The sequence below is a fragment of the Diabrotica undecimpunctata genome, chromosome 4 (genome assembly GCF_040954645.1).
Source record: "Diabrotica undecimpunctata isolate CICGRU chromosome 4, icDiaUnde3, whole genome shotgun sequence".
Classification (NCBI taxonomy): Eukaryota; Metazoa; Arthropoda; class Insecta; order Coleoptera; family Chrysomelidae; genus Diabrotica; species Diabrotica undecimpunctata.
Genome location: NC_092806.1, coordinates 153,981,994 through 154,001,623, shown reverse-complemented (window position 1 = coordinate 154,001,623; position 19,630 = coordinate 153,981,994). Strand labels below are relative to the sequence as shown.

Here is a 19,630-nt window from a genome sequence, read left to right as displayed (position 1 = left end):
CTACTCTATTTGTTGTCATTCGGCTTATATGATCGTTCCATTCTACTCTTCTATTTCTTACCCAGTTATTGATGTTCTCCACCTTGCATCTACGTCGTATATCTGTTCTTCTAGCTCTGTCCCATAGTGTCTTACCATTAATTTTCCTAAGTGTTTTCATCTCTGCTGTTTCTAACATCCTTTTTGTCATCTCTGTGTCAGGTCTTGTTTCTGCTGCGTATGTCATTATTGGTCTAATGACTGTTTTGTAAATTCTGCCTTTCGTTTCTTTCCCGATATTTTTATTTCTCCATATTGTTTCATTTAGGCAGCCTGCGGCTCTGTTTGCTCCTTTCACTTGATCTTCCAGTTCGGTTTCGAGCTACTAGCTATTTAAAACTACAATAAATAAATTCATGTTTTGATATTTATACGTATCTGTACTTTTATGTTTATTTTCGTGATATTTTCTTTTTAGTTTTTTTTTGTTTCCGGTTTCGTGTTTATTTTCCTCTCCATATCTCTAATTTATAATAAACTTATGCAACGTGCACAACATTAACCTGAGTCACAGCATATTATATACTAGTGACATTTCGTTAACAAAAACTTCACACACAAACACACATACACACAAGAAAGCCACCTAATGTTCTCGACGTTAATGTATTATGGAGATCAATATCGTGTTAAAATAACTCCCGATCCCGAACAATTTCTGATTATCTGATTTACAATGCAAATGAGCACGTAACGCTTTAATAACGTTACTGCTGGTTGCCTTTTTTTTCTCACGGGAGAATTTCAGTTGATCTCGCTCAACTTTTGCATTGTGGATAATGTTCTACTTATGCTGTTAATATTCTAGATGAATTAATAACTCGATGAATTTCGAGAATTTATATTAAAATCGAACAGCAACTATTACTAAAAAACATAGATATCCAGGAAACAACAGATTAAAAATGGAACGGTAGAGTGTCATTTTCGAGATTGGATATAACAGCATATTTACAGAAAATGCAGTAATAATTATGCATCTTCTTCTTAATCATTAAAATTTTTACATTCTGATACTTATCATCTCATCGATACATATTACGATGTAAAACGAAATTGCGAAATAGACTACAACAGAGGTTATATTAGAACAGAGCAAGCGAAGCATGCAGAATAATAAAATCTTTAAAAACAGATAGAAAGAAAAAAGATAATTTTATTAAAAAATTCGAAAGATTATTATCCGAACTTATTTACCTACGATAGTCCAGAATTTCCTTCCGAAAATAATGACGAGACTTTCAAATCAAAAACAACTTATATAGAAAAAAAAACTCAATTAAGTGAAGGACCCAACGCCAACCAGATACGCTACAACTTCTTGATGTTGATGTTGATTTTAATTGCTTCTTTAGAGTGTAACGATTCAAAACTATTAAATTTTTTTAATTTCATTTGATTTAGAAAGCAGTAACTTTTATGCGACCCTGTATACATTTAATGTTTATTTTATTACGTTTATCGAGGCTTTGGATTAAGATCGGCGTAAAAAGCGCCCTCTAAGTAGAACACTCTTAGCCCATGGGGGAATTTTTGCGACTGAAATTGCGATGATGTGTGAGAAATATTCATTACCGGAAGAGCTTTTAAAAAAGCCGGTAGTCCGGCATAAGTCAAGTATTTACGGCTTTTGTGTCCTACAAAACAATTTCCAGTTTAGTCCATTGAAAGTTAAGTAAAAACTGATGTCTTAGTTCACTCGCCAAAGATGAGAGTGAAAACATAAGTTTTTTTGGATTTTTATTGCTGAGAAACTTACACTCGGATCTAAATTGACGCCAATATATCCGATTTACGAGTTTTTAAATGTGATCAAGGGTAAAAAAAATTTTATGCACATTTGATGAACTGTATACCGGTATATGTAATTCTGTGTGAATATTGTAATACATCATTGGAAAGGTCTTTTAATTTTCTAAACAACCGTGGTAAAAGTTTTTCTTCCCTTAAATTTTTTTTTCCAAAGCCATCGGTTTTCAAATTAGAGATTTTTTACTTTTATTTTATGCACTCTACATCGTACACATACTCTAGGTTATATTGTAATACATAATTGAAAACCTCTTTTAATTGTCTATCCAATCAAAAAAAGCTTAACATAATGTGGCCGTAGCCGTAGCCAATTTTCTTTTATTACTATATTCTATAGACTATAGCACCATATTTCAATTGCGTCTAACCTGTTTTCTTGTGTTATTTGCCATTTTTAAATTCATATATATCTAGAAGAAGTAAGTTGAATAGAAATTAACTTAAATCTGTTAAAATATAATTAGGGGCAATAAAATCGTCACCAAATCATGCAATAGGATTTATTTCGCTACAAGTGTAACGATTATTTTGCCTACCACATTGGGATCATTATAGGGGGTTGAAAATTGGGGACAGAAATCACTGGGGTGGAGATAGGGTAAGCAAAACAAACCGGAATGTTTGCGAACGGCTACTCAGGCTTTTTTGGAGAGCTGAGTCGTAGATAAGTGAATGACAAGGGGACTGGAATGGGGTAACTACAAATCTGTTTTTGACACATTCTAGTCACTTTGAAAAGCAAACGCTCCTTTCAGCGCTTTTATAAATTAGATATTTTAAATTAGATTTTATAGATTTAGACATATCAATAGAAAATAGTTTTAGATAAAAGTAAGTAAAAACTTTCCTAAATATTTGTTTCTAGTCCAAATTCCATCGAGATGAGATTTGAATTGAATGTACCTAATAATTCTCGACATGAACATAACAATATCGTACAACTGAAAGAAGCCTATGATAAGAAGTATATTATTAAGCTTTAATACGTTAACTCCTTTATATTTTATAAAGTTACCGTGCTCAAACAGAAGAAACGGGTCAACCAAAAACGAAACAGCGGTATATGGAAATAACGAGGAATATTTCTTTTCGGGGACCTAAAAAAATACGTGACTAGCCATTTTAAAACTCTAATTTTAATTGGCTTGATTTATTTCATTATTTAATAGTATTTTACATAAGGGTGTTGTAAGCAATTTTGAAAAATAACTTTAATTTATATTTTATTCCGTATTTATATACGGTTTAGATAAAAAAGCAGATATTACGGCCATATATTTGGGAAATATTGTTTGCAGTTAAATGTTTGTTAATTGTTAACGGTTTCCCTTACGAGCTGATAGGGCAATCCTGACAATCGCTCTCCTGATAGGAACAGAAAAATTTAATCAGTTGAGGGGTTTACAGCATGAATGAGGCTAATAGAAGACTGCTGATGTCCAAAGAGTGTGATTAATGTGGACCTGGCATAAAACTAAAGTTTTATCTGTAATTTATCATAATTTGTAAATATTTTCCAATTGGACACAAGAGGCATCAAGGTTTTCGCACTGTAACAGGATACTTTAAATTTTTTTATTTAAAGGTACCGAATATTTCGAATTTTAGCACGCTTTAGTAAATGGGGATTAGCAATCTATTTTGTAAGCTAGCTAATCCAAGCTAAATCTAAGAAACATCTCAAGTGTTTCTGGTATAAATAATCTTAAAATGTATTCCTCCAATGTTTAGAATTGAGCAAAATACATTGAGTGACCACTTGTTGCTTACCCTTGGAATGGAGTCTTCAGTTTTTATCCTGTCTGCAACGTCCCTGCCAAGCCATTTGTGAGGTTATAATATGTAACAACCAAATGCTTATTCACTAGATTTAATATCGAATTTACTCCAGATTACAACAAACTTTAACAACTGAAATACACATCGACAAAGTGATATTTTAGACAGAAAAATAAGGAACCAGAAACACAACTATTTAAATCAAACTACTTCTATCGAACTAATCGGAACAAATGTTAGGAAAGTTCGATAACCCCAAGAAAAAATATAACAGGTTAAGGTTTGGAGAATAAGTAGGCCACTATATGAATTCTCTACGTCCAATGCATCGATTTGGACAATTCGCATTTAAAAAATCTAACTCGTCGATAATAGTGGTCAAGCGCTCCATCTTGTTGAAACTTGAAAAATGTGTAACTGGTCATTCTGTTCAAGTGCAGGAATATTTTAGTTATCTAGTAAATCTAAATACTTGTCGCCAATCACGTTTCACCTTTTTTAATGCTATTCCATTCCGGTTCCGGTTAACTGTTGCATTTAAACAAAAAGTGCCTCATCGAAAAACACTAGGTTAGCTGCAAAATGTTCTTCGTCATTACAAATGTCAATCAGTTGTTCGAAAAACTCTATCCATTGGTCAAAATCATCGTCTGACAATTCTTGAATCAATTGCATCTTAAAGGTTCGATAATTTTCAATTTTTAATACTTTCCTTACAGAAATTCGACTTTTACCATGAGTCTAAGATCTTTTTAGGATATCGTTTATAGGTCATTCGTTTTACGTGTAAATACCAAATCAATTACCAGGATGCTATTCTGTCATATGTGGGATTTTTTATTTTTGGGCGTTCCATAATTTGTTCGTTTCGGATACGGTCCAATTGTTATTTTCCAATATTCTGTGCCATAGGTTGTGATGTCTTTATGTTTTTGGACAATAATAGGGAGTTTAACTGTTGTATGGCTACTCGTCCTTGAATAATTATGTTACTTATATCCAGTCCGCTGCTACCATCTTCGGTTAAATAAGTTCCCACATATTTGTATGCCTTACAACCTTTTATAATCCCATTTTCGAGTGTAATATCTTGTGACTATCTACCAACTACGAGATACTCCGTTTTTTATACGTTTATCTTCAACCCCTATTTGGTGAATTTTTTCTGGTCATCTGCAACCAGTAACAAGTACGGTATACAGTCATTTTTTTTTCGATTTCAATTTCCATTTTTGAATACTTCTTTCTCCATATCTCTAGAGCTCTTTGGGTGTATATATCTGGTTTTGGGTTGCTGGTAAGACAACATTCTGGTTTTAAACCGTTTGATGTTTGAAAGGGTTATGATGAATTGTTTGTTTCCCATTTTGATACTGTTAATTAGTTTGTTATATACCTTTTTCAGGGCTTTTACAAAAAAAAATTATTAAAACCAGAGTTCTGAAGCACCTCAAATAACTTGTCAATTGGCACACTGTCTAAGGTGAGTTTTTAAATTTCTGTCCACTCTTTTTTCTACCAGTTGTTGTACTACGAAATATATTATTTAAATAGGATCTACTAGTGCGAACACCGCTTTTCTTGGATGTTTGGGAAATGTTTTTCACTTTTCTTCATTTCACTTCACTTTCTTTTAAAACTCTTTCAAACAGCCTCCCTATAGAACTGATTACGCTAATACCATTATAATTGCTACAAGTTTTTCTACACCCTTTCTTATTTATTTGTTTTTTCGGTCGCATTCAGGAACTCATCTAAAACTCCAGGGAATCGGTTTCGGGGGCATTCTTCAACAATGTGACGGACAGACTGTCGTTGCACAGACATACTAAGGAGTAAGGGCTTTTCCCCATCTATATAAGCTGTCAGCACATCTACCGCTGCTTGTTCTTATTCTGTTTAGCGTTGTCCATGTAAAGCCTGGCGGTTTCTGATCGATACAGGCCATTTGGTGTGCTTCCTGTGGTGAGTCACTCTCTCATTGTCTTCTCAAAGCGTTGGAAAGGTTGAAATGTTCCTGATGTAAGGACTTGGCTCTTAACAATGTAGGATATCTTGAGCGCAGTCTGTTTATTTCGATATCAAGTTTATCATGGTGGATGGGTAGTTAATGGTTAGCCTCGATTTTTCGATATTGTCTGAGAAGAGAATGACTTCTTCGCAGTTTCGGCTGTGGAATTGGACTCAGATTTGGCAGCCTAATTGTACCTGAGATCATTCGCATTGTCTTGTTTAATTGGGTGTCAATAATCTTCGTGTGTTTGCTTTGCGCCATACCGGGGAAGCATATTCAGCCGAAGAGTATACAAGTCCGAGAGAGGATGATCTAAGTACGGAGGCTGAGGACCCCATATGGTGGTTTTCAGTCTTGCTGCCGTTCTTGGTAGGTGTTCTTTAAAACGTAATGTTCTGTTCAGAGTCACTCCAAGATATTTTGGTGTTGAGTTATGAGTAAGCAGTCTGTTTTCAAAGTAAACGGAGAGTTTATTGTTGGCTTGGGCATTATTCAGATGGAAACAGCACACTTCGGTTTTCGTTGCATTGGGCCGTAGCCACCATTTGCGAAAGTATTCTCCCGTAACGGCAAGGTCATCCGTTAGTATTGTATCTCTAATATCCATGTTATTATATCTCGCTGCATTGGTCCAGTCGTCAGCGTAGCCAAATTTCTGCGAAGTTGTCCCAGGTAGGTCCGCGATGTATAAATTAAACAGTAATGGTGCCAAAATGTGGTAATACATTGCTGAGCTTTATTTTGACACTTTTAAAGTTGCCCATTGTGACTTGAAAAGGTTTGTCGGTAAGCATGCTATCAAGGAGTTTAGTTACCTTTTGACACAGGATGGCACAGATTAGTTTGTAGATTAGTTCTTGTCTCCAGACAGTATCCTTTTTTATACAGTGGACTGAAGAACGTTATCTGCCAATCTTTTTTGATGCTCTCTTCAGTCATAAGTCATTTATTAAAAATATCTGCAATTTTTTTTACTATTTTATTCATTTAGAAAGATCCGTTTTGTTTTGTACCTGTATTAATAAATAAATAATCCCGTAGTATATTATGTACCACTTTAGCAGCTTCCCGCAATTTAATAAATGTCCTAAGAAAACGAATAAAACAAAAAACTTTCCAATTTTCAGATTTTTTATTTATAAAATGAATTTTCACCGAGTATCTGTTGGCTTCATCATCTAATAACTACATCAATCTTCGTTTAGAAAGTCCGATGAAAAGCTCCAAATTATAAACTGGCTGTCACCAGCAATAAATCTAACAGAAAGTTCAGCAAAGTGTGGTATATATAACAACTGCAGAGAATCGGTATCGCTAGTAAATTTTTCTATAAACAGACCTATCCTGACAGCTCTACATGTGTGTTTGTTTAATAATTTAAACTCTCAGGACTCGACTCTTCAACAGAAGCAGACCATAAAAATGTTCTGTGATTTGTTATTGTAGCCCGGTGAATTTTCCGGGAGCCGGACGGCTGGGCGCGTTAATGAAATTGGCTTTTTAGTTATTTTTTTTCTCTTTTATTTCGTCTATTTACATTGTCGTAAACAAATATTGGATTTTGTGAGGTTACCTTTGGAATATTAAAATAATATTTTTATGAGAATGTATTGAAAAAATGATGAGTTATGAGTTATGCTACGCATCGGTTAACTTTTGATAGACGTAATACGTAGAACTGATAAAAAGGTATATTTGTATTATGATTGGAAATGGGCGACAATTGCAAATCTGGAAATTATTAATTGGACGTTTTCGAATTTTCGATTGCAATTTAGAGGAGTTTCTGGCAAAATAAAATTGTTTGAAATTAAAAGAACTATTTTGTTTTTTTTTTTAGTTTAATTCACTATAACAGAGGTACAGAGCGTGATGTACAGGAAAAAATTAGTAAGATTCGTTTATACTATACTATGCTTAATAACAATAACATATGGAAATCCCGGATGTACATCCCGGGACTTTTATCACTTAGTGTACCCAACTAAGACGAAATTAAAAATCTTCAACACAAATATGTAAAAGCTGTATTATTATAAAATATAGCTGTGAAACGTGGAAGGTGACCAGGATACCATAATGGATTTACAGCAGCTTATAAAAGAAATATGGACACAGAAATCCCTCCCCAATTATTGGAATATTGGAATACTTTGCACCATACACAAAAAAGGGATATCTTTAAATGCTTTAACCAATAGGAATTACGCTTCTAAATACAGCGTATAAAATATTTTCCACAGTACTATGTCACCGTATGGCACCATATGCAGAACGGATAGTAGGAAAATACCAGGCTGGTTTCAGAGGTGCTAAAGCGACAATTCATCAGATTGCAACGATGAAACAAATTTTGGAAAAAACATTGGAATATGGCATTGATACTCATCACATATTTATAGACTACAAAGCAGCCTACGACTCTGTGAATAGAAGAGAAATGTTCAAAGGAATGAAGGAGCTAGAAATGCCAAATCAGTTGGTAAATATAACAAAACTAACTCTTGAAAAAGTTGAATGTAGAGTACGAATTCAGGGGGAACTGTCTGAACCTTTTAAAGCAAGCGTCTCCCTGGCTGCGCCATGAAAATTTATGGAACCAAACCAACCAAGAAAATGTCATAAGGCAAATAAGGAGAAGAAAATCGAAATGAGATTGCCCTGGCGGCGCTTAATTGGAATCCTCAAGGCCGACGAAGAGAAGGCAGACTTAAGAAAACTTGGAAAAGAACAATACTGGACGAAGGGAAAGAAATGGAAAAATCCTGGCTTGTAATCAAAGCACTAGCGAGAAAGAGTTCGATGAAGACACTTCGTGGAAGCATTATGTTCCTGTCACGAATCTTCTTCTTCTTCTTTATAAGCAATTTTGCTTGTTCATTGGCGGATTAATACCCTACTCGGTTCTCTCTCTCACCTCTGCCGTTTCCAGTGGTCTTTGTATTATGGCTGTGTCGAGTCTTCTTTCTGAGGCATATGTCATTATTGGTTTTATACTGGCTTTATAAATTCTTGACTTCATCTCAGTATTAATGTGTCTGTTTAGCCATGTAGTGTTATTAAAACATCCTGCCTATATATTTGCTTTTTGCACTTGATCTCCCACTTCTTTGTACAGGTCTAAATAGCTGGGCAGTCAATTCTAAGGTATTTTATTTAAATTACTTGTTCAATACTGATGCCATCAATTTCTATTTTACATCTGATTTGTTTTTTGAGATGAGATTGTCAGATTAAAACCTTACTCTTATGTTAAATCTGTGGATCAATCTTTGCAGACAATCTTCATCTTGGGCTATCAATATTGCGTCGTCTGCGTAACAGAGTACCTCTTCTTTTTTTATCGCTTTTGATGATTTCATCCATGATTAAATTGAAGAGCATAGGGCTCAATGAGTCCCCCTGTCTTATTCTGTGGTCTATTTTCATAGGTTCTTGTCCATTTATTCTGATTTCCATTTTGTTGTTTTGGTAGATGCTTTCAATAGTTTTTATGCTATTTAGGGGAACTTCTCTATTCCCATTACAATAGTAATTACTTTAAGATGCCACAAGAAAATAGCTAAATAGCTTCAGAACAATATTAAGTAAACAGCAGTAATATATCTATCACATCTTTCAAGGAAGATTTTGTTTGTCAGCTGGTAGATTTCTGTGGACAGAGCACCATATAGAGGAAATGCAAAGTTCGACCAGAAGATGTCACATGTTACGCAAAAAATTCAGCAAGTAATGGTAGAAAATTTGCAAATTTTCCCCAAAAACTCCCTTTTCTCGTTTGAGGTGCATTCACTGCAAGAAATTCTATTGCATCAGGTGCTTTTGCGAGGTTCATTCATGTAAGTTATAGACATTTGTACACAAATATTATATTTTTTCATTTATTTCTTAACGAGAAACATGTATTGTTAATTTTAAAAGAATTCACTGACATCTTTAGAGTTTCTAGAATATCTAAAATACTACAAATTGTTTTGTAAATATCGTAATCCAACATTGTACGTGCTGCTATATGGCGTAGAGGGATGGACACTCAAAACGAGGGATATAAACAGATTAGAAGCTTTCGAAATGTGGCTCTATCGTCGTATCCTAAAAATACCAAGGACAGCGAAAATCATAAATATAGATGTCCTTAAAAGAATAAACCAAGAACGCCAACTTTTCGAAACCATCAAGAAAAGGAAAACGGCGTATCTAGGTCACATCATGCGAAATGAAAAATACCAGTTCCTCCAACTTATAATCGAGGGTAAAATTGAAGGCAAGAGAGGAATGGGACGCAAGAAAATGTCCTGGCTCCGAAACATAAGGCAATGGACAGGGATTAACGACATACAATCTCTGATACATATTGCAAGAAATAAAGAATTAATGGAAAATGGGATCGCTAACACCATTAGTGGATTTTCATCTGAAGAAGAAGAAACATTGTACGCGTATTATATTTATAGTAAACTGAAGAAGCTTTTGAAAAATTAAAGAAAGCGAAACGTATTCAATAAACCAATGAAGTAGATAACTTATAAAGTAGCTGACTTCTCTTTTTTTTTTGCTAACGTAAATGACCGAATGAACCTCTGTATTCACTTGCTGACCTTCTTCTTAAGTGTCATCTCCTCAATGGAGGTTAGTTACTACAATTGCAAACTCTTGTCTGCCTTTAGCTGTTCTTGTTAGCTGTTTAAAATCTAACCCTGTCCATTGTCGGATGTTTCTTAGCTATGATAGACTTTCTTCCTAATCCTCTCTTTCCTCGATCTTCCCTTTTACTATTAATTGAGCATATTATACTTATTATTTCTCAGTATGTGGCCTAGGTATGATGTTTTTCAACTTTCACTGGGTTGAAAAGTTCTCGTTTCTTGCTTATTCCTTCCGCAGTACTTCTTCGTTTGAGGTATGCGATGTCCATGAAATCTTGAGGATTCTCTGGTAGATCCACATTTCGAAGGTCTCCAATTTATTTACAGAAATAACACTACTTAAGTTTAAATTTTATTTGCTCTCTTTTCTTTATTAAGAATCTACTACAGAATTATTGTTCAAAAGATATAAGTAAGCATTTAGAACTTAATATAACTAAAAAGGCGATAAAAATCATATTCATTTTTACTCTAAATTAGAAACGGTTACTAATTTGAACAACATAATATAGTATTAACCGGATAAATCCAGAATACAACGAAATATTTATAAATATGTAGCTTTATCCACTCTACTTGATTAATTCTAACTTTATCTGGGTAATTCTAGTATTATTTAATATTCGCGTTTTAAATATTATATACATATATTGCATCCACCGCCTATATTTCAGTTAAACTATCAAAGTCTATCAGTACCTATCTTTTTTAGTCGATATGTCTACTCATGCCAAACATCTATGGTCGTTGAAATACATATCCAAAAATATTTTTTTATAAGGTAAGAGTTCTTTAACGCTTTTCGATTTTTAAGAGCCGTTTCCTTTATAAAACCTTTCGTAACGTCTTTTATATTTCATTGACGAGCAGCAGTTCGTCGTCATAAATCCAAAATATCATAATGTCTGGTGTTTGTTCCTGCTAGGTTTTATTTTGTAGCTTTCGTCGGCATCGGCATCGCGGCGGCGGTGGTGGTATTCAATTCGACGGTGAATTTAAACGTTCGCTTTTATGTAGCACGTGCTCGTAAAGGCCTTAATAAACATGTAAAACTGCTAGTTTACGTTATACTCACGGAAATAGTAAACAAATGGCGGATGGTTGTGGGATAGTAAAAATTCCTTGTTGTTGAATAGGCAGGATAGGACTGTTATATGTACTTTTATATTCAGCCTTAGATAAAAGAGCATATAAAGATACTGCCACAACTCCATGTGCAGTCAATTACCGAAAACCAAAAACTAACCTTTCAGAGAAATGTTATGGTAATCAATGCCATTTTAACAATCACACCAATTGTATAACCTACGTATATCGCTATACTTAATAGACTGTTCAATAAGATTTGCGGTTCGATGAGAAAAATACAATTTTATCGTTTGAAAGACACTTTATTATTCAGTATAGTCTCCCTAAACATCAATCCATAGCAGTTTTGACCTCATAATTTGATGAAAAGCACTTTCAACGCAGAATTTTTTTTTTAGGTATTGAAACATGGAAGTCACTAGGGACCAAATCTGATGAATACGGTGGATGCCAACAATTAGAACTTAGTTCATGTATTTTAGCCATTGTCAAAATGCTTATATGACACGGTGCTTTGACCTATTAAAAAATATATTTTTCTTCTGCAAACTGGGTCTTTTTTTCACGAATTTTTTCCTTAATTTGGTCTACAAGGTTACAATAATATTCAGAATTTATCGTTTTACCAGTTTGCAAGTAATCCACAAACAAAATTCTTTTTGCATCCCATAAATGGAAAACTATTGCTAACACAATCTTTTCGGAGCCGAAGAACCAGGTTCACACCACTTTTTGGCATCTTGTTTTGATTCAGGATAATGGTAATTTCACGATAAGACCCGTCTTATCCATAGTGATGAATCGACGCAAAAAATCTACTTAATCGTTTCAAAAAAAAAAACATTAGTAAGCAGCCATATTTACCAAATGTAAAGAAGAAAAAAGTTAAACATTAAATAAGACCAAATTTACTACCGAATAAATACTTTAGAAGTTAATATATAGGGATGCAATTATTCAATCAAATATTACCAGGCCTTCATCAAGTTGATTCAGGCGAGACAATTTGCTGTGTATGCCCCTTTGTCCAGGTCTTTTTTGGTACGAGTTCTTGTAAATGGCCTTTAAAGATGTCACGAAAAAGCTAACGAAAGTAGATGGTAAAAAGTTCATCGTTCACCAAGACTTTACGAAGACCACGTTTCACAATTCGAGAGCTTCATTCGGGGTGGGTAAGGATACAGATGATAAAGAAACTTTACGACCATTATTGCTGTCAATAAACTTATGACTAAGACAGGTTGCAGTGTTTAAATGCAATACAAATAAAATAAAATTACAAATAAATAAATATTTGACTGCAACCTGAAATCGAATCGAATAAAAAAGATCTTTGTTTCGTTCGTACTAAAATTAAATAATATTAAATATAGAAATATTCATCATTCATTTTATTTATAAGTGAATAAAGATAAAACAAAAATTATACAGTTAATAATGATAATAATGAACATATAGGTATGTAATTATTTTTAAAAAAGTTCCAAACTAAACATAAAAGCCAAAAATGGTCAAATGACTTATAAAAACACATTAAAAATTCATTGTCTCTTAGAATCGCAGATGCTAAAATCAAAGAAATAGATGCATCCTGGTTGGAATTATTTTTCTGGTCAGGCAAAGAAAACCTCAAAATAGATAAGAACGGTATATCGCCCTTGGCAGAAGAGACTGCAAAAAAAAAGGCTGATGGTCCCGTTATCCGCTCCAGAGAAGCATCCTATATGAAGATAAAGAAAACACTTTATATCGAGTTAACAAGTTAGCAATGAATTGACAAATCTTACCACATAAAATGCAGGTTTCAAAAAACTGTAATATTTACGTCACAATGCATTTCGATGGACGACTAAGAACTGCCTCAAATTCGGCTTTACTATTTCTTTTATAATTTTGACCAATACTAATTAATTTTGAGAGGGGTATGTATTTAGGTGGTAAAAAAGGTAGTTCTGTTCGCATGAAAAAACCTGAACACTTACTTAATTATAGCCAAAGCTAAGGAACTCTTAAGTACACATACTTAACGTGAAAGTATAGTTCCGTTAAAGGTTTTAAAATTAAGAAAATTGAAACTTTACAAAGACAAACTTAGCCCAACATATATTTTCTAATTATTTTAAGAGTTAAAGAATTTAAGTACTTTAAAAATAAGAAATAATACGTTTTCTACTAAGTTTTGTATAAATTTCAGATAAAACTGTACACAATAACATCGTAAGACCGTTAGAGTGAATATCTCAGCCGGTGCTGTAAAATTTACATGGTTATGATGCAGTCGTTTTCAAAGGAAGCGAAAAATGAATTTATAGCACCGGATGCTGCACACGCTTACTTTTTATATAAATACACAGTAGTAATACTCTGAATAAATATAAAAGTTAAATACCAGAAAAAATAACATCGTATTGCGGGCTTTGTATTATAGCGGACATAATTATACGGATTTTTCTGGTGGCAGAGCATAATATAATCAATAATGAGTCTAAAGACTATATTAACAAGGAATTAATGACAGACAGAGAAGAACCAGATATCGAATAAAATTTTTGTATATAAAAAAATTCAACAATGAACTAACTACAAACCTTTTTTGATCTTGCTTGAAAAACATTCTTCAATATGTGAACAGAAAAATAAGTCTCCCCATTTTATTGGATATTTGTATCGGGTTTTATTTTATTGTTTAAAATCATTGAATACACCTTAATACAATATAGATACACTGTGAAACGACTCAACATCTTTTTTTATATAAATTACGACTGAACAAAAAATTTACAAACCTAATCTACTCCTCAGTCCACCGACTGGGCTGTGGTAAATTTGTGGTAAACAAATGAGAAAAATTGTGCAAATTACATAGGGTTAGATGAAAATGAACCTTATAACAGGATTAAAAGAACGTGTTTTAAAACTTTCTCATCCAGATTATCTACAGGAAGATCTTCAATTATTAAAAAATATTCTAATTGAAAACTCTTATCCTCCAGATATGCTACATAGGATGCTTTTTTCTAATATTGGTAATATAAATAATTTAACACCATTTTTTGCTCAATCTCAAAACATTGTATTTAACAATCAAAACATCTATTATCATTCACTACCTTTTATACCATCATTAACACCTAAATTAATACAAACACTAAAGGTTATTGACAATATAAAAATAGCAACAAAGAACATCAAAACTATTTCATCTGTATATTCTAAAACTAAATATCCTATAGACAAATTTGAAAAAACGAATTTAGTATACAGCATTAGTTGTACTCAGTGTGAGGCTGAATATGTTGGTGAGACCGGAAGAAATCTTTCAAATCGCATTATTTCTCACAAAAGTGATTGCAGAATTAAAAAACCATCTTGTGCTTTGGCAGAACATGTAATCGATAAAGACCATATTATGGATTTTGATAACATTAAAATTTTATGTAGTGAAAGTAATAAATTTAAAAGGACTTTTTTGGAAATGGTTTGTATTAGCAAAAATGATAATAGTTTAAACAAAAGATCTGAAATTCAAAATTTAAGCAAAATTTATAATTATATTCTTTCTTTATGATTTATATATAAAACTTGTAAAATGTCAATTTAATTCTCCATATATCTGTCACATTCTTTCAGACATCTGTCAACGGTGAATAAATCTTCTTCTTTTTGTTACTAAACAAAAAAGAATGTTTAAACGAAATTTTACTTTTGGCAATATAATTGTCAAAAATAAAAATTTTATGTTGGCATTTATGACATTGAGGCTATTTGTAATTGGTTGCTATTTGAACTTATTTATAAATTCAATTATTTTTATATTAAAAAAATGTTTTCAAAATTAAAAAAATTTTCGGAGAAACATTTATTAGATTAAAACATTTTTTTATTAAATATTTTGAAGATGTAAGCAGTGATTTTTACTTACCAAACTAATTTTTATTTGGTAAGTTAACAAAAATTGTTTTTTCTTTTTAGTTCAACCTTGTAAGTATTTTGTCTTTTTTAGCTCTTGATAATAATTGTAAACACAATTGAAAGCTCGAGAATAAAAAAATAGTTAACCAATAGCCCTATTATTGACTCCAACCCATCCAAAACAGTTATATATATATATATATATATATATATATATATATATATATATATATATATATATATATATATATATATATATATAAAGTATTCAACTAGTGAATTCAGAGGTTTAATCGGTCATTCAGGTTGGCAAATAAAAAAAGAAGTCAACTACTTCATAAGTTTATTGAAGACGTTTCGCTTTATATTTCTAAAGCTTCATCAGTTCTCTAAAATATAACAAATGACATTGAGTTTATAAGAAATACAGATATAGTTCATAACTTACAACTCAATATGTAGTATGTTATCGATGTTATCATATCTACTGTACACTTTACTCCTTATTTAAAACTAACTTAACCAAAAAAGAAAAAACAAAGAACAAAAACAAAAAACACACAAACTTTGCAGAAAATAATGTTCATATCGTAGATATGAATATTTAAAAATTTTAAACGAACATTTGGCTTCATTTAGATGGTTCTCCACTGAAGACCAACAAAGTTCTGATTTATTGCAATCTAAGCAAACGACTTGACGCGATACCGAAAATTTTTTTAAGGGCCTGATAGACAACATTAGTGTGCTCTAACGAGCTTAGTGGAGTTTTAGACTTAGAGAATAACTTTCCAATGGTTTTAGTATTTTTAGGGATATTTTGACGGGTAAGTTTTTGAATAGTTTAGTAAGCTTGTTCGTAATTTGTGGGAAATAGGGAAGAGAAGCATATTTTGTGGCTGGTTTTGGGGTTAACGGGGAAATGTTTGTCTGTATGCTATTGGATATGGAGGCTAGTATTGCACCGTTGGGTGCTTCCGAAATAGAATGACCATAGCTTTTAGAGAAAAGATATCTGTTGATGATGGATATGGGGTAAGAGTTATCAATGAGAATGGATTTGAGTAAATCCAAGGATTCCCTCTTGTACCGCGTATGGGTCAACGTATGTACTCTAAAGCTAAGAGCTTGTACAAGGTTATGTTTGTATCTTATTGGGTGTGTAGAGTGGTAATTTAAGAACCGGTTGCTCGCCATGTCTTTCCTGTACCACGTAGTGGCTACTTAACGTAGTACACGTAGTAGTAGTACATGGCCCTTAAAAAAATTTTCGGTATCGCGTCAAGTCGTTTGCTTAGATTGCAATAAATCAGAACTTTGTTGGTCTTCAGTGGAGAACCATCTAAATGAAGCCAAATGTTCGTTTAAAATTTTTAAATATTCATATCTACGATATGAACATTATTTTCTGCAAAGTTTGTGTGTTTTTTGTTTTTGTTCTTTGTTTTTTCTTTTTTGGTTAAGTTAGTTTTAAATAAGGAGTAAAGTGTACAGTAGATATGATAACATCGATAACATACTACATATTGAGTTGTAAGTTATGAACTATATCTGTATTTCTTATAAACTCAATGTCATTTGTTATATTTTAGAGAACTGATGAAGCTTTAGAAATATAAAGCGAAACGTCTTCAATAAACTTATGAAGTAGTTGACTTCTTTTTTTATTTGCCAACCTGAATGACCGATTAAACCTCTGAATTCACTAGTTGAATACTTTAGAAATATAAATTGACGGTCGTAGTCTTTACAATATATATATATATATATATATATATATATATATATATATATATATATATATATATTAATCTTAGCTCTAGGTTTAATTGTACTAACTGTGGAAATCTTCATTTTGACAATATATTACTTATATCTTCTTCTTCTTCTTCTTCCTCTTTATAGGCAATGTGTTCACTGGCGGATTAATACCTCTGGAAGGTTGTCACTCCATGTTTTGCGCGGTCGTCTGATACTTCTCTTGCCGATTGGTGACTTATCTCTTGCTATTTTGACGACACAAGTCTCTTCCATTCTGCTTATGTGGTTATTCCATTCCTTTTTTCTATTTTGTGTCATTTTCTTCTAATGTCTTCAATTCTCTTTTGATCGCTCAGCGTATCTCCTGTAATTCTTCTCAGTACTCTCATCTCTGACTTTACCAGTAGCCTTTGCGTGTGGCTGTGTTGAGTTTTGTTTCTGAGGCATATGTATTATTGGTCTTACACTGGCTTTATAAATCTTGACATCATCTCACTGTTAATGTGTCTGTTTCGCCATATAGTGTTATTAAGGCATCCTGCCAATCTATTTGCTTTTTGTACTTGATCTCTCACTTCTTTGTCCAAGTCTCCATAGTTGGACAGTGTAATTCCCAGGTATTTTATTTCCATTACTGTTTAATACTGATGCCATCAATTTACTCAATTTCTATTTTACATGTGGTTGGTTCTTTGCTGACTACCATTGTTTTAGTTTTCTGAGATAAGATTGTCATATTAAATTCTTTTGCTCGTATGTTAAATCTGTGGACCAGTCTTTGCAGACTATCTTCATCTTGGGCTATCCATATTAATATTGATATATTGATATGTATATTGATGAGGTAGACGGAAGAAGAGGGCCAGGTCGAAGAAGAACGTCATGGCTTAGAAACCCGAGAGATTGGTTTAACAGATCCTCTGCATCTCTTTTCCGAGCTGCCGTCAACAAAATTACTATAGCCAATTTGATAGCCAACGCTCGATAATCGAGCTCGGCACATGAAGAAGAAGAATATTGATATTACTTATATATGTATTATAAATATTTACTTACCGAATGCTTGACATTGCACAATTTTTGTTGTTCCTAGCCTAATGATGCTGACGCTCAAAGAAGAAGTCGTGAATCTGGGTGCTTGCAGTTGATTTTCTGAAAGAACAGTATAAGTATCAATAAATATTTTAAACAACTTCTTCAAATCAAGTTTTTATATAAAAAAACAATCTAGATGCTTTTACCAGAAGTTTTATAACAATCAAACTAGTAATTTATGCATCAAGTACATAAAATAAAATTATAGAAGTACATAAAGTTGTATATTTTGAAATATACTGTATCTACTTAGGCATTTCTCTAAAAAAATCGTCGGTTAGCGATCTGGAAAATTAGAAATTTGAAAAAAGTTTAAAAGGACAGAAGTGGGTATCTTAAAATTTTCATACATTTCTAAATAGCTTCAGAATAATATAAATTTTTTTGTTTATTTAATTCCACCAGTTAGCAACCACTACTGGAGCAAACATATTTACAAAGCATATTTTCAACTTCAAACCTGACGTAGTGAAATTAGTGCTACCAAGTGGGATTGGACAGAAATCATTAGCAGCGGCACAAAATTACTCATGCCACATTATACAGAAGATTGTCACAAATCACAACCGCTGGTTCAATATATAATAAACCAGTGCAAATCCTGGTATATGCTGATGATATCAATATTGTTGGGAGAACGGAAAGCGCTGAAAGAGAGGGGAATGTAGCATTAAAAGAATCAGCTACAAAAATGGGTTTATTAATAATTTAATAATGGGTTTAATAATAGACACTAACATTGTGTTAATAATAACATAATAACTAATTGTGGCTTATTCCCATTTAAATAGTAATTAATTTAAAATGCCACAAGAAAACACTAACACAACGAACTATAAACACGCAACCACAAATCCTACGATCACTTGTTGTAGAAAACGACGTCATCGAAGCATGGAACGAATTTGTATACCTTAACACTGAAAACAATACTATCGCAGAGATACACCGCAAAATTAGCACGGCCAACAGATTCTATTTTGGGCTCAATCTCCTCCTTAAATCCACAATTATATCGAGAAATACAAAAATAAAACTCTACAAAACAATACTACGCCCAGTCTTAACATATAGTTAAGAGACCTGGACTCTAAAAAAAAGTAATGAAAACATGTTAGGAGGTTTCGAAAGAAAAGTACTATGGCAAATCTATGGAGCAGTGAATGACAATGAAGTGTGGAGAAGACGATACAACTTCGAACTTTATGGAATATACCAGGAACCTGATATCGTAAAACATATTAAGATATGACGTCTAAAGTGGATAGGGCATGTAATGCGGATGGATCAAAATGACCTAGCTAGAAAAACGCTCCTTGGTAGACCCATTGGTCAGAGAAGAAAAGGAAGACCCAGAACAAGGTTCCTTGATAGCATCCTTGATGAAGACATGAGTTCCTTGATGAAGACATGAGAAATATGGGAATACTTGCTTGGCGGAGAAAGGCGATCGATAAGGACGACTGGAGAGAAATTCTTGAGG

General features: G+C 32.8%; 1 protein-coding gene across 3 annotated transcripts in view; it reads right to left on the bottom strand.

The window, feature by feature from the left end:
* sdk (sidekick cell adhesion molecule) overlaps window positions 1-18,201 on the bottom strand; it is a 245,995-nt gene extending 227,794 nt beyond the window's left edge. For all 3 annotated transcript variants that reach the window (XM_072530619.1, XM_072530620.1, XM_072530621.1), the window contains exon 1: window positions 18,109-18,201. The gene's annotated coding sequence lies outside the window, so the exon portion shown is untranslated. The remainder of the gene's footprint in view (window positions 1-18,108) is intronic.
* Window positions 18,202-19,630: the final 1,429 nt, after the last annotated feature.